The 22281-nt window shown below is 38.5% G+C and overlaps 1 long non-coding RNA gene across 1 annotated transcript in view; it reads left to right on the forward strand.

Annotated features, from left to right (window-relative positions):
• Window positions 1-22281, forward strand: part of LOC127218316 (uncharacterized) — a 79678-nt gene that overhangs the window by 39155 nt on the left and 18242 nt on the right. Inside the window, exon 3 of the long non-coding RNA XR_007834181.1 lies at window positions 18591-18756. This is a non-coding gene — a long non-coding RNA (uncharacterized LOC127218316). The remainder of the gene's footprint in view (window positions 1-18590; window positions 18757-22281) is intronic.

A 22281-nucleotide genomic window follows, 5' to 3' on the forward strand; every position in this document is an offset into this window, starting at 1 on the left:
ATGTAAGGCCATTATAAAATTGCCTCTGAGCTTTAAATAACACAAAGCAATGAGGAACACTGCTTTGGATTAGTAATAAGGTGATTGTTAACAAGCATAAAAAATGTGGGATGGCAAAACAGAACTGTATCATACTGTATAGACACTGCTTTGTGGGCATCAGGCATTACTATAAGTCAGTTATTAAAAGATTGCTTTTAAAAAGATTTATTTTTTATTTGCGTGGCATGTGAACCATGTATGTAGGTACCATAAACACCAGAAGAGAGTGTAGTGTTGGATCTCCTGGAACTGCAGCTAGAGGCCGTGTATATCACCTATTGTGGGGATCAAAACTATGTCCTCCGTAGGAGAAACAAGTGCTCTTAATCACTGAATTAACTCTCCAGCCCCACAAAGTTCTGTTTTAAACTATTAGAGTATACTTTGAAATACATTACAGGGTTATAGCAGTTTAGAGGGCCTGTGTTCTTAATCTGCCCCCACAATACTTTTCTCTTCTACAGTATCCTAAGAGGCAGAGAGCTGTCAAAAAGCTAACCATGACATCTGTCTGGTACAAAAATACCATTCTTAGACATTTCAGAAGACTTACCACAAGTTAAAGCCTTCCAGTGAAGAGATTGAACAGAGCTTAAGGAGGGGAGAACCTTAGGAAGCAACAAAAAAAAAAAACAAGGGTTAAGATTTGTGAACAGTAAGGAAGAGGGTCACATACACTACTCTGCATCAGTGGGGAGGCTGGAGATTAGGAACCCAGGGGAATTCTCATGGAGACTATCAAGTCCAAAATGTTTACAGAATGTTATTTGCATTTTTATGCAACATGTAGTTGTTTATTATGTGATACTATTTGTTTGTGCCACATTTGTTTAGTATGATATTATCTAGAGGTGGTAAGTAGACAAAACAGGAAAACGAACATGGGTTTCCCATAAACTCTGTACTATTCAATATAGGGATTTTGAGCAGCAGAAGAATTGCTCTCTGTAGCATGCTCTAGACATACTGTCCTTGGGTAAGCTGAGGGACTGTCACTTACAGTGCTGAGTGTAGACTAGTATGAAAAGTGGTTAGTAAACAAAGGCTGGGCTGTGTTAGGCTCTTTAAAGAATATAAAGGAAGATAAAGGAAGTGTTAGGAGATAAAACTAAAGATTGCTGATTTTATACAATGAATGCATTTTATTCTAGTCCTTGGGAAAGGAACCATGGCTCATTTTTAATTGTGGAATCTGCTTAGTTATGTGGAAAATGATCTATGCTGTTCAAATTAAATTTAAGAAGATGCCACCCTGACTTCTAGGATACAAAATAATCATTTGTCATTTAAAAAGAATTTTGGCATAATAGCTTTTCAAATAGATGTGGAACATGGATTTAGAGATTAATGATACAGTATATAGAATATTATCTTTTCATATGGTAATAATTTCACCCTAAGAAAACAAGCATAAGAAACATATGTCTTAAATTCATCTCAGATTGGTGAGTTGGTTTATGCATGACAACTTGATTTTGATCCTGGGGCCCACATTGTAGAGGCAAGAACCAACTCCCATATGTTGTTTGCTGATTTCCACATTCATGCTATGGCATTCATCCATACATATGTAGCACAATAAATAAATTAATTAAAATATTAAAATCGTTCACTTCGTGTGATGAATTCATGCCTATAATCCACACAACTGTGGGGTGAAACATGAAGTTTTAAGGCCATCCTGAGCTACATAGTGAGTTCTAGACAGCTTGGGCCACAGTGAGACCCTGTCTGAAAAGAAAACAAGCAACAGTCTGCCTATGCATTTACGTTACACTTGCTTTTTTATTTTCTAGTGATAGTTTTTTAACTACCCAAAGTCAAAGAGTTGTTGTTACTCCTATTATTGTTGTTGAAAAAAAAGAAATTTAAGATACAATTGTACCTTATGTACTATTCACTTAATTCTTGTGTATACGAAGTTTTCTACCATAAATTATTTTTATAGTAAGCAGCAGAAATAGGAAATAATAACATTCTAGGGGAACCACTTATCTGTGAAAGATTGGAAGGAAAGATCTGAATAAATAAGTTGAAGTACATACACCTTCAGTAGCTATCAGCACGTAGAACTGGTTGAGTGTCTGTGTGGCAGACATGGAAAAGGAATGGAGTAGAAATGAGAGGAGAGTCACAGATGGAAACTCACTAGCAGTAGTGAGGGAATTATGATTCACCTTGACCTTGCTGCCAGAAATCCTTTACTGACTGAGCTTGTCTTATGTAACCTATCACTAAGTCATCTCTTTCAGTCCCATTCTTTTCCTGTCCCCTAAAACTTGATTTTGTCCCAGGGTTCCTAGAATCTGCTCATTTCAGGGACACTGGTTTTTGTTGAGATGCTGTATGGTTTTCCACTATAATTTGATGTGTATGACAGTTTGCATTTATGTTTGTCTGTGCAAGATTTGTATGCCTGGTTCTTGTAGAGGCCAAAGGGGGTATCAGATCTCATGGAACCTCTGTGTGAGGGTATGTGTTGCTGTGTGGGTGCTTGGAATCTAACTCACAGAGCCGTTTCTCTAATCCCAAGGAGTCATTATGGTAATACCTTCAGATATTTGTTTTTCCCACCTGTGGGATCCCCATTTAATGGAATTGTCACTCTTTCAACAACCTTGAAACTTGGTTTGGGGAGATGACTCAGTGGTAAAATACCTGTAGCATAAACATAAGAACAAGAGAGTGGATCTCCTGCATCCCTGAAAAAGCTGGGCATATCAGCATGAATCTAAACTTGCTGCTAGGAAGGCAGACAGATGAATCCTTCGGTTGTGACTATCCAGTCTAGCTGAATTAATGAGTTCCTGTTTCAGCGAGGCACCCTTAGAAAGTAGTCCAGTAAGATATCTGACATGAAACTCTGGCTTCTCGTTCACCTGCATTCAACACATATTAAAAAAAATGCTCTGTATGAGAAGCTGTAAAGGTACTACAACTGCTTAGGAACTCACTCTTTGCAGTTATCTGTAAGAATCAGGCAGAAGGCACCCCAGTCCACATCTTAGCACTCATGTCTTAAAACAGCATAAAACATTCCCTAATGACAACATGGGGTTGTTTGTGTTTGTGATAATTATTGCTAGTTTGTTTGTTTTAACACATAGTGCTTCTATTGGAATCATAGTCCTTGTATATGCTAGGCAGAACTCTGCTTCCGAGATATACAGAATATACTTCCAACCACTTTGCCGGAGGGAGCATGGTGGTTGGAACTGACATATAATTCACTCCCTAATGTAATACCTGGCTGGTGTGGTGACCTTATGTTATAGTTTGAGCTCATATATATGTTAGACCATGTGCAGGAAGGTATGAGCAGTGAAGGAACTTTACACTGACTCATTGGCATGTTATTTTACTCTATATACTTAGAAATACTACAATGTGTTTCCTGCTTGAAAGCCTGGGGAATTGGACCAGACATGATGGTACATGCCTTTAGTGGCAGCACTTGCTAGACTGGTAGACTACTTGCTAGGCAGGTAGATCTGTGAGGTTGAGTCCAGTTTGGTGTTTCAGGACAGCCAGGACTATATTTGGAGACCCTGTCTCAAAAGAAAAGGTGTTCCTTTGACCTGTGTCCCCACATGGTTAAAGTTAGGAAGATGGGGCTAATAGGAAGTGCCTTTCCTGGTAAACAGTCTTAATGTGCCACTGTCAGCCCCATTTCCTTCCATTTTTTTCTGCATTAGTGGCTTTTGCCTTTGGGAAGGGGATATTGCTTGGGATCTCCCTGTTTCATAAGCTTCTTTTCATAGGAATCTTCCCGTGGAATTGGGTGTCTTTCTTGGTTGAGAGTTGGGCCAGGATGCTGGCTTAAGATGGGAAGCAGGAATCCCTGCTTTGTGGGTGATGCCTCTGACATGTGTTCTTTATGGAGCTCTTCTGGGTCATCACTGCATGGCTCATTGGCTACAGCTGCAGCACCTTCATTCTCTTTAGAAATAAAAAGACCAAGTTATTCCTGGATGATAGAATACTGCAAACTGTAAATCTAACACGTGGTGCGAGGTTGAGGTTGGGAGAATTGTATTTAAGTATAGCCTAAGGTATAGAGATGATCTGTCTTTAAAAAGGGGGTAGTGGGGAGAAAGAACAACAATAACAAAGGAAGTGGTAGTACTAGTCCTTGGATCTTCTATTATGTTCTTTTACTCTTTCCAACTCTAACTGTGGCACTGAACCCGGCTCAGACTTGTTTCTTGGCAATCCTTGCTGCTCATTACAGTGTAGCTCATCTCAAAGCACACGCTTGAATATTCTGAAGGCTGAGCACTGGCAGGCAGCAGAGAACATTTGAAAAAAGGATGGAGAAGCTAAAGGTGTACTTTCTGTTTCTTTGGAGTCCACATGCTTCCTTAGATCATTCATAGTCTTCGTAACTGTTTGTTTGCTGTGGTGCATTTGTATATACTGTAGTGCTGCATAATGTATCTGATCTTTCCTCACTTTTGTACCAGGTCGCTATGATCACATTATGATTTCTGGTGTTCCAGATCCTAGTCATGGGGCTGTATTGTAAGGTGAAAGGAAATTTTCTTTGAAGAACAAACCAATATTCGTGTGGTCTTCAGAGCACATAGTATATATAGTTGATACAAATGTACAGTTTCCTATGTTGAGACATAATTTCCCTTTGTTTGGTCACATCTGTTCCTTGTTCAATATTGGAACTTTGAAAATGGAAACCAATTCATGCCATCTTGTTCTATTCTATTTCTAACACCTGTTTCCTTCCATTTGGAGCTACAATAATGGAACAGGTGGGGATAGACAGACCTTGTTAAAATATCACTGGCAGTTCTTAGTCACCTGAGTTGAGGAGGACTGATGTGTTGATGAGGTTTTGAGTAGAGACCACATTATTTAGACTTCTCAGCTTATAAGGTTAAGTAAGGATGTAGCTCAGTGGTCAGACACTTGTCTAGAGTACACCATCCCTATCTATACCAGACACATGCCACAGAACCCACAAAAACAAAGCAATGAACCAAATGAAAGAAAAAGAAGGAAGAGAAAAGATACTGCACCTACACAGCAACACAGCTTCATTGGGTAATTGAGTATCTTTCCAAGAGACTCCAAATCACATGATAATGTGCAGAGATGGCACAAGTTGGTAGCCCTGGTTCACTTGCTAACCGTCCTCCGTCCTCCTTGTTCTTGCTAAGTAAACTTGCTTAAATCTGTCTCTTCTCATAATGGAGAGCCCTCACAGGGCCATTTCCTGGCAGGGTAAGATCTCTTCTGCTTCAGTAGACAGTTTTTTTTTCCATTGTCCCTCTGGAGTTTCAGAAGAGAACCTCAGAGGCAATGAGGACAAAAATAGGCTGTGGCAAGCATATAATCTATTTCCAGTCCCTGTATTCTCCTAAAATGTGAATTGTATGTTTTTAATCTTCATGATAGTTGTGTTGGCTCATTGAAGCAATCTAGAAATTGGTTTTGTACCTTAAATTTGTATTCCCTCAAACTTCATAGTACAATTGGTGTTCTGAGGATATGTAACATTCCTTTGCTCTCTTTGTAATTTTTTTTCTGAAAGTTTTTAATGCTAATTTTGGCAAATTCCAAGGTTACATGTCATGCTATCAGTAGATTCAGGTAGAGAACCTGTATTTGGCTTGGGCAGTTTGTGTTCTGAGCCCAATTTGACTGTTCTTACCTGTGATAAACTAATTCAGGTACCCCGTCTTTGTGTGTGTGTCTGTATGTGTCTGTACAAATCCTGGAACAGCATTGTTGTAGTCAGTAAATATTAATTTCATGTTCAGTTATATTCTGTATAGTCCTCAAGATGCTCAGTGGTAGGATTCAGTCTCTTTAATTTCCAAGACCTCTACTCAGATGTTTGGCTACAGATTGATTCTACCTGGTGCTTGGCACTATTCCTGCCTATTGGAGGCACTGATATCATTCATGGAGACACGTCCAACCTTCAGTTCATGAGACAGACCCAAATAAGCTATATACTAGGTGTTTTCAAGCAATATTTGCCGATAGGGTTGTTGCGTTTTTGAAGTACTATTCAGTTATTGATGTACTTTGCTCATAGTTAATGTTTCTTAGCAAAAAAAAAAAAAAAAAAAAAAAAAAAAAAAAAGAAAAAAGAAAAAAAAAAGCTAAGCCCCATTGATTACAGGGCTTTTCTGAACACTTGTGTTTGAAGCTTTGCTAGATATTTCAGTCTATAGCTACAGACTTAGGTTATCCTGTGTTATATCACCAACAGTTTTTTATTTGTTGCTTAAAAAAATGCATTGAAGATGTGCGCTTCCTTTTACCAGTGTGGGAGTTGGAACAATAAGCAGCCAGATGGGATCAAACCAAACATACTGCACCAATATACTTCCATGGGTGATCTCTCTGACTTACCTTCACATTTTGCCTCATCAGAAGTGAAGGCTAGGCTCCTACAATTGACCTGTATTCTACCACCCACTTCTTCCTGAAGCCATTTTTCCATTTCTGTTTGGCAGAGTTATCTCTTAGGACTACCTGGCATGCCTCTGTCCTATGCTCTATAGGTTTTGCCCATCTTACCCTGTCAAGAACACCCAGAACTATACAGTTGAAATTCAGTGTGATAAGCTGATGGTCCTGGTGTCCATCAGCTTATCAGATGATTACATGGTCTTCATTTTGTCTCCTGATGCCATTGATTCCTTGAAGGGTATTATTTGCTAGCTCATTTTTCTTATGGTTATTATTCCTGTGATAAAAGATACAACCAAAGCAACTTGGGGAGGAGTGGGTTTGTTCTGCTCACATACAACCATTCCATATAACAGTTCATCATCAAACTGAAGAAAGGAATCTGGAGGCAGAGGCCATGGGGGCACTCTGCTTGATTGCTTGCTTGCTTCACATGACTTGCTCATCCTGCTTTCTTATAGTACAGAGGACCACCAACCCAACTAAGTAAGAAAATGCCTTACAGCTGGATCTTATGGATACATTTTCTTAGTGTCAAGTTGACTTAAAACTACCCTGTACTCCTTTGTTGAGCTCCTTGTCATTGCCCCAACTCCTTCATGTTCAAGGGCTTCAGTCTTTTTCCTTCCAATTGCCCTTACTCTCAGCACAGATACAAAGCAATAGAACAAACCCTTTGTGGACCAAGTGAAAAAAAAAAAAAAACCTCTGTATATGTTATGTCAGATAGCTGTCCTAAAATACTCTCCTAAGATCTTTGGACAACCTGCTGTCATAATCAAAGTGCATATTACTGATCCAGGAAGCCCTGTATAGCTTGCTTCCCTGTGCTTGTCCTGCCTAATAAGTCTCATTTCTTTCTTCTTTCTTCCCTGCTTATTTTGCCATGTGACACTGGATTTTCTGCTGATTTTTTTTTTCTCCCTGAGAAGGTATGTGTCCACTTCAAGTTCTTTCCTTTCTGCCATGGCCCATTCATTCACTGTCCTGTGACTATTTAATCTGTCCCTTTGTGCCTCCTCTATTCTTTCAGAGCACTTTATCATCTATCTGCTAGTTTATTCTGTATTTATTTGATTCTATTTCCTTTCCTTATAGTCTGGAAACTGCATTAGGACAGAGCCTCTGTCTTTTGTCCATTGCCATATTCCCTACACCCTGCATAGTGTCTAGGAATTAGGGACTAATTTGTAAGATGTGGAATGACTGAAAAAGTATATGGGGCAATGTGGTCAGAAATCTGTGATAGGGAAAGCATGCCCACCCAGTTAGAGGGGAAGCCACAACATCTACAATATTTCATAGTCTAAAGGACTTTCTTTTGGGCACTCTCTGAGATCTACATACCTCTAAAATTACTGAACATATGACAGTGGATGAGACTCCAATTGTTATCTGCCCGGCACTGGTTATTATACAGCTGTTGTTCACCCTGGCATCCACAATTTGGCAATACATATTCACTTGACTGTATGTGATGTCTGTGTTCCTGTTTCTGTATAGATTGAGTATACCTGCTATGTGATAGGTTCTTAGTAAAATTGTTTGGAAAGGAAATTTTGTTGGCTTTGGAACAGTGTCCTAGTACACGAAGGAAGGCATGATAGTAGGGAGTGAATTTAATATTAGTGAAGTTGGGAAAATGACTGCGACTCTACTTTTTAGAGAAATACTTTGGAATGTAGAAGTATTTGAAGCTGTATTATACTCCCTTACATCATTACATACAGACATGATGATCCATTATAAGCAGTGAAGTGAAGGCAAAGGATGTTCTCTAATTCCTCAGAACAAAGCAATGAAAAACTAGTGCATGTCTGTCTTCAAGATTCCATGTTATGGTACAGCAGAGTTTGCTACTTTCCTAATGTTACCTGAAAGTTTGTTTCATTAAATCTGTAGTGTTTCAATGTGGATGAAATTGGGCATTAGAATTGTAAACTTAACTTTATGTTTCTTGCTGTTGTTGGGAGTGTTTATATTTTTCTTTTTGTGAAAGCAAATATTACTGTTGAACGTAATTATCCAGGAGAAGGTGAGAGCTGGCAAGTATTTGTTAGGGTTTCTTTTTTTACCACTTAACTTTTTTTCTCACAGTTGGGACTGATTATCCATTGGTGACAATTCATTTGCCTGTTTGAGATTGGTTTAAGGATAGTTTTTTTTTTCTCCAGACAGCTGTAGGTTTTCTTTTCCTTTCTTCCTTGCTTTTCTGTTTTCTTTCTTTCTTTTTATATAGAAGCTATAGGCTTCTAAGATAAGAGAAATCTGGAGTTTCTAGCATCTGGTATTTGAATGTGGAGTCATCTTTTACAATTGTTACTATCTGTGGCCTTGAATAGATTATCTCATTCTTTTCTAATTGCTTGCTAGGGTGGAATAGAGAGAAAAATGTTAGTTTTGTCATAGCAGTTCTTCACATTAGGAAAATTCTTGGTCTTGAGGTGAGACTAGAAGTAGAGGTATTATTGTGACGATGTGCACCAACTACTCAGGTTGAAATAGGAGCATTATTTGATACTTGTGTTGACAGACCACATCTCATAAAAGTTAAAAGCACCTAGATGCAGCTTGGTCATTTTTCTCACATTTGTGACAAAATTCTTGAGAGAAGCAAGTTACATATGGAAGGAAGTTTTGCTCTTTTGTTGTTGCTGCTGTTGTTCACTATTTTATTGCTTGTGCTGCCGCAGGAGCTGCACACTTGCACATTTGAGTTCATTAAGGCCAGGACACCAGTTGCTGTGGTCATGGTGCAGGGTGGCTCTTCCCTCTTTGGCTGAACATCTATGAAAATATCCTCACAGACATGCTCTGAGATGTCTTACCTAGGTGATTGAAAATCCAGTCTAATTGACACTGAATATGATAGTATCTAGGTCATAGAGGACTATGGGTTTCATACCTAGTCCTTAAAAAACAAGTATGTATGCGTGTGTTTCCTCCCTATACCATCTCTTAAGTATTCTCCTTTGCCTATAGCCTCAATGCAATGTCTACTTGCCATGACTTTCTTCCCCGATTTCATGCAACAGGCAGTCCCCTCTACACCACCCACACCAACTGCATTTTTAATCTTGTGCTAGTTTCAGGTTCCAACACTCCCTGCTTTTCCACAGGCTGCATGGTTCTGATAGCTTGGTCTAATGCTGGATAAGTAGGCAGAAAGGTATATGATAGAAAACGGAAAGTGGCAACTTAGTAGCTACAAGTTTGGGAATTAAAGTTTATTATTAAAACGAAATTTTTCAAATGAGGTAATATCTTTCATGTTCCTCTTTTCCATTTTTAATGGTTTTAATTGAAATTGAAATATATTCATTTTCATGTTCCCTTTCTCCCTAGCTAAAGTTGATAACATGCTTGTTTTATTACTGGTACATATATGTTTGAGTGTATGCACTAATATGTGTAATTACCACCCTCCAAATCAGTGTTTATATCATTTCAAGGCTGAACACTCTGCATTGGAAAAACAATGGGGTGAGGACAGTCATCCTTGGGAGTGGGTAATTCTCCTTACCCAAGCAGTCGTTAGTTGCCTATTGTTCTTTGCCTAGGGGTAGAAACCCATGAATATTTCCCCATTCCATGTTAGCATATCCTTTGATAATGCTCTGGCAATTTCTAGGTGAGACTTTCACAGCAAGCTTTTTGGTATTCTGACTCTTAGAATGTTTTCCCTTCTTTCCCCATATCCGCTGAGCTGTAGATGCAGGAGTAAGGGTATGTTCATATCCATTGGGCTTAGGCTGTCTATGACTTGCTCATCCTTTGTATTGTGTCCATCTGTGGTTTTCTGTGGCTTCATTGAAGGCTGGTAGCTCCACTTATCTGTGGGTATAAGGATAATATTTATTTATTTTTTTAATTTATTTTATATAACCAAGTCCATTTAAAGGGAAACAAACATTTATAGACAATATTTGGGAATTTGGGCACTGTCATGGAGGATTCTAAGAAGATGCAGAAATCCTGGCTGTAGTCTGTAAGGCTGCTTTGTCCAGCTGTTTTGAATGTAGGATCACCTGGTACTCTGTTTCAGGCGGTCTGGCTTGATCAAACCACATTAATCTGGAAGGAATCCATAGCTTTTCATTTTCTTTGGAAACAAAAATAGAAATCATTTTCCCCAGTAACTTGTCCTTGAACTTAAATTTTGGAGTCAAAGCATTTTTTTTTTAATTTAATTTATTGTTTTACATGTCGATCCCAGTTCCCTCTCCCTTCCCCCCCTATTTCCCTCCCTCCCTTTTACCCTCTCTGCCCATTCACATGCACTCTAACCATCCTCCCCTCCCATTCCCCCACCCCAATTCCATATGTAGGGGAATGCCATCCAGTTGGGGTCATGTAGATCTGACAGGTCATGTGAAGTAGGGACTAGGGCTGCTCTCCTGTCTCTAGATTAAGGCAGTTATCCCTCCATGGGGGATGTGTCCACAAGGTCCTTTTGTGCACCAGGGATACATCCTGGCTCCACTGTCTGAGGTCCCTTAGACTGCTCAGTCCTTCTGGCTGAGATCCATATTCAGGGGGGCCTGCGTCAGTCCCATGCTGGATTCCCAGCTATTAGTTTGGTGGCCCGTTAGCTCATCCTTGTTCAGGTAAGCTGTCTCTATGTGTTTCTGCCACCTGTATAAGGATAATATTTAAAATGTAGTAAGGAATTATACTGGAAGTGGCTTGACCAAAGTGGATTCCTTTGTAAGTCTGTGACATCACTAGCCTTGGAAGCTGGCTAAGTTTCTAGTACCAGTAATGATTTCCCACCTGCCTAGTGGGCAATAAGTCCAATTAGACAACTGTTGGTTGCCACCAACCTGTGAGTGCCTCCCATTACAGCTTTGTGCATATGTACCATGCTGGTCATTCTCAGGTACATAAGCATCACTACCAAATAGGACCGTTAATTACTTTTATCTCTTGTCTATGCAATTTCCCTGTTTCCATTTTTCTTACTGTTTCATCTGTTTTCTGACAGTGCATTGTTTTCTATCTTTGAAAGCCAGTTTCCTAGGATGTATGTGGTGTATTTTATGAGGGCTGTTTGTATGCTGACCTCCCTACTCACCATATCCACTTGCTTTTTCCTTCTGACTCCTTTCCTTTGTCCTCACCCAACAAAGTTCATCCCTCCACCACTGGTACATACATCCTCTGTCCTTGACCAGATTAATGCTCTCCAGGGTATCTTTGCTGCAATATTTTTTTCCTTTTACTTATTACATACTTAGTGACTGATTATAATCAGTCTGAAATTCACTCCACTTAAAATCTACAGTATCTCTGAAACTTGTGATTCCCCCAACTTGAAAAATGCTTGGCAGCCCCTGTATCCACCCTTGCTCCCACTCCAATTGTTTAGCATATTACGGAACAGAAAGTACCTAAAGAGACTGCTGAATGACTCTTTAAGGTACTTTTACCCTGGGGATTAATGAAATCTGTTTCTTTTTTCCCCTCAATGTTTTCCCTAGTGTTAATATTTAGACCATCTGAATTTTGTGTGTGCAGGTGTACATGTATATGTGCAGGCCAGAGGATGGCCTTCTATCTCCAGCACCAATCTCTCTCTCTCTCTCTTTCTTTCTTTTTTTTTCTTTTTTGGATACAGGACCTCTCACTGGCTTGGTGCTCTCTGATTAGCCTAGACCATATTATCCAGGGAAACAATTGTTCTGGCTTACCCAGCAATGGGATTACTGATTTTTTTTTTTTTTTTTTTTACAATGATGCTTGACTTTTTTTTAAGCATGAGTTCTGAAAGAATATGGGTCCTTTGCGTGGTCGCAAGTGAAATTTCCAATTGAACCATCTCAGCTACAGAAACTTTTTTCCCCTGAGTGAATTAAATATGAATTGGAAATTGCTTTTAGCAAGTTTTAGTAGGCATAGAACAGGATGTGGCAAAATTGGGCTTGAATGTTGGTTTTGTTACATAGGAAATTTGAGATTAAGAGTTTGGAGAATACTGACTGAACAATAAGTCATATGTACTTGGCAGAGTACTTGAAGGCTGAGTTTGTAGATAGCTAAGTAATCCAGTCTGAGAACAGACGTTGCTCATTTTATATAAACCCCACATTGATAGATAGTATATCTTGGTTAAGATTTACAGATCAGCCAACTTGGGTATACAAATTATCATCTACAAAGAACTCATCACTACTAATTAACATTTCCAAATTGAGGAGTACAAAGAACCCAAGAAGCTTCAAAGCCTTGGCATATTCTACGTTGTATTGAAATAATTTATGAGAGCCCCCTTTAATAGTGCTAGTACAAAATTACTATCCTATAAATAGAGATGAACTTTGGAAAAAGCTAACAATGTGACAAAAGCACTGTCCTCTTTGAGCTCTGTAGATCATTCTGAAAGGAACTGGATTTGTAGAAAACACTGTCTAATTAGCTTGGTGCTTTAGCAAAACTAACATCAAACAGCTTTTTGGGAGAACGCTTGTCTAGCATGCCAGAGCACCTATGTTCCAGACTCAACATTGCCAAGGGGGAAATGCCCCCTTGACTTCTTAATATCTATATTTACCCAAGAACAGAAAATATTAATTTGGTTGTTTAAAAACTTTCATTAAGCTAGCCACTGTCTTTTAAAGAAGTCTCATTGTGTATGTATGGGTTGACCTTGTGTCCAGGTGATTGACTAGAAGTGTGCCTTAGAGCTGATCTCTCCTCTCCATATACTACTCCCACATACATTTTTAATGCTTAATTTTTATTTGTCTTCAGTTCATCTTTTTCTAATTATTCTTAGTAATTCAGCCATTCATGACCATTCATGTATTTCTGGCGAAGCCAATTTGAAAGGTTCATGTAATAACTTTCTACTTACTACAAACTGTTAGGGCAGAGATGCATACTTTCTTCTGAGGGTTTGCTCTACTCATGCACTCATTTCCAGGGTCTGCTTTCGAGGTGTTAAATCACTTTTGGAAAAATTGGCCTTATAATTATGTATTGTCTTTGATATACATAGTGTGTAACCAGACCTCTACCCAGTAATCTCATGGTGTTTTTCTCACTTATCTCCAAGGGCCAAAGATTATCTCACAGTGGTTTCTGAAATAAGTGTTTTCTGAATTATATGTGTAGATGGATTTATTTTATTTTTTTTAAAGAAGATGGTTATCATTGAGTTCAAATTTGAGGGATTTTTGTCAAGAATTGTATTGATTAGTAAATGTTCTTTCATCTTCTGGACAGCTTTGGAGAAAACAATGATTGTAGTTAATTTTTAGTGAGTGTCACATAACTGATAATTGCTCTGATTCATGATATTATTATATTCTTTCCTTCACCCACAGCAAAACAAGCTTAATTTGATTTATATCCTTAGGAAGAAAAAAAAGCCCTAGGATTACTCACATGGCTGTGATTCAGCTTTTGGCTCCTTCTTTTCCTCCTCCTCCTCTTTTCCCCCCTCCTCCTCTTTTCCTCCTACCCTGCCCACTCCTGTATTCACTCCCACCCACGATGTTGTCATCAAAGAACTGAGTCAGTTCTTTCTTAAAAATGGGTGGGGCAGAAGGCGAGTAATAAAAAAATTTTCTGAGTGAAGTATGTGGCTTCTGTGTGAAATCATTTCAAGAAGACAGGCAGCTCCTTATATGACAAGAAAAGCTTAGATCAGAGTCCAGTCCTCATAAAGAGATGCTCTGAGTGTCTTACATAAATCTGCATGTAGTTTGTTTGCGTGTTTGTGGAGGCATTCACATAGCATAGCCATGAAGGCAAGTTCCTATGACATAGTTATGAAACTGGAAATTTTTTATATAAACTATATAAAAAGCTAATGTGCTTTCAAAACAGAGTAATTTGGTTGTGTTTTAGAGACAAGCTCTCACTCTGTACCTCAGGGTGGTATTGAACTTGTGTTCCTCTCACCCTTGCTTCCCAAAGCAGGGAGTTATAGTCATGTGTCACATTATTTGACTTTAAATGAAAATAGGACTTGGAGGCTTGATGCTGATCTTCCAAACCTTTGAGTGAGTGGAAGAGAACTCCTGGGGGTGGATGCTCACCTTGGAAACAGATTTCTATTTCTTCCGTGTATCTTCTTCTTTATGCCCACTCTTCTGGTGATGAAAAACAGAAATGATGTCACTGTCAGATTCCTTCAGGCAACACTATCCTGGGGCCAGTATTGGATCTCTTGCTGTCTGTGTTGATCCTGTCCTATAGTTGAGGCTTCTGGACCTGACTAAGTCATATTATTTGTAATTTTCAGTTGCTGACACACAATTTGTTTCCCCAAACCAACTTTTTAGTGCAGAGTTGAACCAGATTTGTGCCTCTGACCCAAACTCTTATGCAAAGGGTTGAGGCTGAGCCTCCCCCCACCATTTGTAATCCCAACCACCCTCTCTCCATTATGCTGCCTGCCCCAGTCAGGTTAAAGACAAGTTGAAATAGTTGCTTGTCCTTTAGCCAAGCAGGGTATTTGATGATATGCATATTTCTAAAGTGTGCTTGTACTTCAGAGATATTTTCTTGCTGTCCTTTTTTTTGTCATTTTTCAAGTACGTCACATGCTGAATGGAAACTATTAGCTTTTGTTACCCAAGAGCTTGTGGAATGGTTGAACTGCTTCATATAGCTTTCAAATGGAACCAGATCTTCTTGTACTTGGATAAAGGAAGTAAAATTTCTAAGACAAACTAACAGAATGTATACTGAGGTTTTCTTCCCAAGTGCCTGCTGGTTTCACTCAGGCTAAATATAGTGGGGTTTTATGCTGTGTTCTTATGAACTTTTAAAAAAAAGCAAAGTAGAGTAGATGTAAAAACTTTCCTGGGTCTATACTCCTCTTTGTTCCTCTTGTCAGGGACTGTTTGGAGGTAACAGATAGTGCTCTGCCCCTGAACAAGGCTATAATATTCTTCTAATTCTTTTTCCTGGCTGGTGACAGTCTTAATATCTTGACCTATCTGAGACAACTACAGTGAGAGTTTTGTTTTGTTTTGTTTTTAATTTTGAGGTGGGGTTTCACTCAGGCTAGCCTTTAAGTAACTCCTTATCCTCCTGCCAGAGCTCTATAACCTTCCAGCCTTCTGCGTGTGCTATGATGTCAGGCTTTTTGTCAGCATGCTTGGCTGGGATGGGAGTTTCTGAATGCCGTTTCTCTGAATGGTTCCATTTGGTCATAGCTTCTGCATTGCCTTTAGGAGGCCCCAGCAAATGGAATTGGAAATCCCGTAACAGATACTTGAAACTCCATGCAGAATATGATGTCTTGCTTGCTCAGGTGTTTGCCATCAACACTAAAGTTGTCTTAAAGGTTTTTTTTTTTTTTTTAATGATAGAATACATATGACGTGCATGACTGTTTCCAGCCTTTTTCAGTTCACGCCCACAGCTAGGAATGGAGAAACCAAGATTGAAACAGAGCCATCCTCCAAACTTAAAACATGTTAAAGGTCTCTTCAGATACCAGAGTTTTCATGTTTGTTTTTTATTTATTTCCATTGAAAGCTATGCAATTAATTATATAGATTTGATGTTCTTTGTGGACCATAGAAAGAAAACTAAGTCAATAAACTTTACTCGGTAAATCTCAGTGGCAATATTAATATATCCCTATTGAGATATGAACAGATTTTAATAATTAGTAGAGACATGTGATTGTAGTTAAAACAGACTTGAAAAGTATAATTTGCAAATGTCTTACAAGTAGTTTGTATAAATTTAATTTCTAAAAACTGATTCTCTATGAAAATTTAGAGTGGTGTTTATTCCGGTAAAACCTGCAGGCTAATTTTTAACTAAGTGGATGATCATCTCCTGAATTAGCTTTTTAATATTATTTAAGTGAGTGTATCTCTTCTGTGTCTTCTTCTATGAGTTGGAGGATTGCTATTTGAATATTTCCTTGTGTTGTAAAAAATAGAAGGTAAAACATGACTAGTTATCCATCAAGGTTTAATCAACAGCAAATGCTAAGGCTCAGTCAGAGCAGTTGCTGACTTTGCTCAAGGTTAAAGGAAGTATGCTGAAAAGAGATAACTGCACTTGAAGTGCTTGCCTGAGCCTCCCAGGTTTTTTGTGTTCAGGGAATTGCATTCATTATTCCATTTCTTCCTGTCTGCGTAATACCTAGGAACAATTGACTTCATGTAATGCCACTCCCGTCATGCTACTTACTGAACCTTTCACTGCAAAGGAGACTTTTAAGCAGTTTATTTGGGATTTTTCCCATAGACTTTTTGGTGATTTTGAAGTTTCTGTCTTTAGCTTTTAAATAAGTTAACCTTAAAAGAATATTCAGATATTGGAGTGGGCAGCTGGGTCATTGTCACATTTGTGTTTCTATGTGAATGACTCTAGTTAGAGTGCAAAATTGCAGTGCATACAAAAGTGAAAGCCTCTTGCATGACTCTCGTGTCCCTGACCACTTCCTGGAGAACCTGCCACATGGGCCCCAACACGAGATTTAAACTGGGTTCCTCTGCTGATAAAGATGTGAGACAGACTGCACATTTATTTCCCCAATGTTGTGTGAACTTGATTGTTCAGTGGCCTTAGTTGTAAAATTTCCAACGCATGGTTCTGAAATATTACATATTAGTCAATGGGACCAAAATTTAGCTGAGGCTTAAAAAATAATCTTATTGCTTTCTTATTTACATGATTGAATGCTTTGAAACCTAATAGAACATGCATTCTGATTCTTAAATGCACGAGTTACAAAAGAAAAAAAAAACTGAACTTGTTAGATCAGCTACAACCACCAGTCTAATAAAACTGACTCATATCCAAATGGCTGCACTTACACTACCCTCCCATTCTAGGGAAAATGTGGCCGGGGGAGGCAGTGTGAGTCATCACCTGGTTTGTTTGACATACGCTTCCTTCCATAAATTGGGAATGGCAAGCAGCACAGTGCTCTGGGCTTGCCTCAGAGAAATAGCTATTGCAGCTTTGCTTGAGCAAAATAGGGCATCTGGTTTGGAAAGATGAAGCTGAGCCTATGTTTTGACTTCAGATGTCAGGGGAGAGGGAGAAGAAGTGGACAGATCCAAACAAGGAACACTTGTAAGTACCGTTTTTCAGAGAATGAAGAAATGGTAGGAGCGTCGTGGTTGAATTTCTTCCTGAGACATACTTGGTATTTAAGAGAAATTGGGGGTGTTAAAAATGAATTGGTAGCTACTTCATGAAGTGGGCTTGTATACTTTACAAGAGTGAGCTTGATATGGACAGTCCAAAATGAACACGGAAGGGAGCTATTATTTGTAGTTAGCATGAAGATTTGTCCTTATGATGCTTAAATTGCTTAAGCTTTACAAGTGTTTGAAAAGAAAACATGTTTAACTTAGGAATCTTCTTGGGCCCTTTGAGGGAAGGAAAAGAGGGTTTTGCACCTCTCCCATTTCTCTACAGTGACTCTACAAGGCTCGGTAGAGCTGGGCAGAAGGAAGTTTTAAATGTACAATTGTCAGGGGGATGAGCAGTATATTTACAGCTGAAGCAAGTTTTTAAACTCAGCCTCTGCTTTGGAATTATTTTTTAATATATGCCATCCTGTCTGGGTCTCCACTTCTGTCTGTGTGAGGCTAAGGTGTTACTTGTTTTAAAGCCTGAGTTGTCTCAGTAGCCAGGGCGTTTTCTGTTTTGGCTTATGCACACCCCCCCTTCCTGAATGAGTGTCCTTTGTATAACCTCAGTAATTCAGAAATCCTACAGTCACAAGGACTGCCCTGTCATGTGACTTAGGTACTAGGTGTTAGTTTCGATTGGTCAGCTGCTAATTGGCAGATCCCTATAAGAAGTCCTGGGTCAGGTGACTATCCACTCTCTACTCTGCTGCTGACTGCTGCTCAACAGGCCACAGTGGGGGTGGGGTCTGTCCAGTAAGTCCTTGTGATAGATGACCAAGTAATTGCTGCTCTGGGGTCTGCACACCAGTGGAAGACACTCAAATTACGTGTGGCTGATTTGATCAAACTCTGGCTTCCTGAACTGGTAACTGTCACTTTAATGTAGCTTACTGATTAAACTGAGAAAAATGTAGCTGAAAATGTGTGCCAAGAACTTGTGTGGACTTATTCCCTGTCCCCTGTTTCCCCTTTGTCTGATTCATTTTGTCACAGGAATGAAATGCAGATAAGTCGTAGGAAAACTTTCATAGGAAAAGTGCCTCGTGTGATCAGAACAAAGCTGTTTTATAATCAGATTTACCAAGCTGAGAAGAAGGAGTTTCAGTGAACGGAAGCTGCAGTGTTCTGTCACCAGGAAACACTGCATTTTCCAGAGTCGGTAAGTGAAAAGTGGCATTGTCCCTAATAGATATCATATGGTATGTGGGAGAATTGCAAAACTGTTCACAGATCCCTAACAAGTGTGAAGAACAGAAAACATAATAGCAAAGGTAGGAATTTTAAAAACACGCAGCCCCACAGTATTGCATAAAGGCTGAGAAGAAACCAGGTAATTAATAAATTGAGCCAAGTTTTATTAGTTCAGCCAAACATATGTAATATATCTAGGTCTTACTTTTTGGACATGGTTTCCTTTTCATTTGGGGGAAAGCATAAAATCAAAATGGGCTGTTTGATTGAGTTGCTACATTAACTTTCCATGGATAGAGATTTGCATTCAGTTTGACTAGCAAGTTGAAATTTGACTTTCAGAATTAGTCGGCTCCTTTGCCTCCCTGTTGTGTTCTTTATCTAGATCTTCACAAAATGAAAGTTGAAGCAATGCGCCCAAAGCATCGGATTATGATGCTCACAGATTTTGTTTTGCATTCATGTCACAATTTTGAGATTGTTCTGTTTGATTACAATAATAAAGCAAAGGGTGCCTATTTCCATATAGTCCATAACATTTTCAAGATGATCATGAGCCACACTTAATGGTGGGACCCCTTTCTTTTTGTCTGGCTTCCTTTCTCTGAAACCTGAAATTCAGTATTGTGATTTTGAACCTGATGAGCTGCTACACTTAAGTATTTCAGAAAAAGACAATAAAGCTTTGAATACCTGTATTCCTAAAGACAGTGAGATAGCACAGTTTTATAGCAAGTGTGCATATTGGATTACTTGACTTTGCTGAATAAAGATTGTAGAGAAAAATAGAGCACAATAAACAAAGACTAGATAGCGTGCCTGCTTGATTTTTGCAAGTGTCTTATTGGTCAGTTGAAGTAATCATGGGGTATATACTTACATAGAATTAGAGGGAAATATTTTAAGTGTCAGTAACTAGGTATTTTTGGTGATCTTCATTTATGAATGTAAACATGAAACTACGGCCTATGAACAAAATTGTAGTTTGAATTATAAAGAGTGTAATTGTTTATTTTACTTTAAGTATTTCCGAGCAAATTAAAAGTTGGATGAATATTCCTTACTTGTGGCTCCCTTTCTGCTGCTTTTGAAATCATAAAATCCTCAACTTAAGAAAACAAAGCTATAAACAGCATAAAAAAGCTATGGCCTCTCTGTTCCTAAAGTGGGGTGCAGATAGGCAAGGGAAAGTGAGTGTAGTAATGTGTATACATACTTTGAAGGTTATTCTTAGGCTAATAAATAGCTCCCAAAAGACTTCTGTTTAAATTGAAAGACAAGCATGGCTGTGAAGTGCAAATCCAGCTGTAAATCAGTATGTTGGCATTGCAAATTTGTGTGAATACCAGAGGTATGCTCTTCTGACACATGAATCTATAGGTATGAGAGAAAGACAGAAAAATGATGACAAAATGTAAAGTATTTCTAGAGAATTTACATTCTATTGCTATTGGCTATTCAGTGAGTAATGTAAGGGCTCGCATAAAACATGGTGATTTAATGAATGCATCCTGCATAGAAAAAAAAAAGACCATATAAAACCTTTAGCTGTTCTTCAGACATTTGTCCATTATCTTGGGTGATAAAAATGGAACAGAATGTAAGGTGGAATGGTAAATGTTACAAACTATGTCCCAGAAGAATTATCCAAAATCTTCACTCTGAATTATGTCCTGGAGTTACTAAATACAAAATATATTAGTGACATTTGTGGGTTTGCAAAAACAACTAAGTGAAAGGAAGCCATTTTAGAGACATACCTCAGTCATTTCTCCCCAGCAGTATTAGAGACATATACACCTTTGTCTGATTAAATTTTATTGAGGTAATTTTCTCTCCCTGCCTATCTGTCTCTATCTCTCTGTGTCTCTCTGTGTGTGAGCATGCCTAAGCTTAATTTGAAGGGGGCTTTAATCACCAATGAAGTGACTGGCTGTTGTTAGAACTTAGATAAGCCTTGCAATGTTGTTCCTATGACTACTGAGTTGTTGGGTGTTGACATGTGCCTTTAAGATCTCAGTTCATAAATGTCATTCAAATCTTCTGTTACAGTCTTATTGAGTAGGAGTATTAACAGGAAGGGGGGGGGAGAGGAAACACCATGTGTAGGAAATACTGTATTCCTTTCATGTCTTCTTGATTTGGCCTTTGCATATGGGATAACCATGGAAGTGGTTGTAGCATAGATCTTGAAGAAAGCAAAACTTTAATACAAATATATATGAGAAAAGTTGGGGGATAGACATATCAACATAATGAGTAATAAGTAGTCAGCTTCCAAGAGATTTTTGTCCAACTTTGCCCAGTGCTGACCAGTAGTGAGAACATTTTGAATCACTTATTGGAGGTTCTACAAGAGCTGCAAATATTTTCTTCAGATGTAAAGTAGAGAGAATTCTTCTGGTGGCAACAGGGTGGCTTACCACTTTGGCATAGCATCTATTCTTTCCTAGCCTGATGTGGAGGCCTCTGTGCTCTTGAAAGACTTTTAAAACAATTGTTCATGTCATTTACTAATGAGCTTTTTGTTTTTTTCCTATGGAATAGACAGAATTGTGTTACTAAATTAATTACTCATAAACCTAAGCAATTTGTCTTATATTCAAAAATATATTTAACATTTTTAAAAACAGTTTTTGAGTGAATTGGCAGGCTTAGGATCTCAGCAACACTCTATCAGAGTTAGAGACTAATATGTACCATAGATTAATTATGTACTTGTGCTTTTTCCATGCCTGAAGGCATTTTCTATTCCCATTTTCTCTTACTCAATGGTTTTGGCAAGAATTACTTAGGAAAAAATTTCAGTAAGGTTTGTCACTTACTTAATAAATATCCAAATGTTCTAACAAATGGAGAAAAAAAAGTTTGTCATAAACTGTCTAGTGCTGACCTCAGTTTACAAGAGGCCACTTATAGTCTTTCTTTCTTTCTTCCTTCCTTCCTTCCTCCCTTCCTTCCTTCCTTTCTTTCTTTCTTTATTTTTTAACTCACTAAGTGTATATGTTTTATCACAGAAATGTTCGCATACTTGACTCTGAAATGTTGTATCAGACCTCCTCAGAAGTTACATATATATGTGTGTATATTAAGTAATCACCCTTTTTTATAAGATTTATAGTAGTCTGAATGTCTCTTGCCAGATAAGGGTTTCTGACTTCTTGAAGTAACATTTATTGGACACATGCTATGTGTTAGCTACTTTTCTAAATATATCCCTGGCATTTAGTGCAGTGCCTACAAGTTCTTGATAGTTACCCAGGAGATATATTTTAGTATCCAATATTTTATATGTATTAACTGAAAAGCCAGTATGTTTGTGACTCCAATTTATACAGAGAAAACAGCACACATTGCCCAAAATGACATAGAAGGAAACAATGGAACCAGGTTTGAAACTTGACTGAGTTGGGAGCATGTGTCTCCCGTTTCCTTCATTCCTGCTTACCCCATGCCTAGTGTCGTGAGAAGGTGATGGTGATGATATCACTAG

The sequence above is a fragment of the Phodopus roborovskii genome, unplaced genomic scaffold, assembly GCF_943737965.1.
Source record: "Phodopus roborovskii unplaced genomic scaffold, PHOROB, whole genome shotgun sequence".
Taxonomy (NCBI): Eukaryota; Metazoa; Chordata; class Mammalia; order Rodentia; family Cricetidae; genus Phodopus; species Phodopus roborovskii.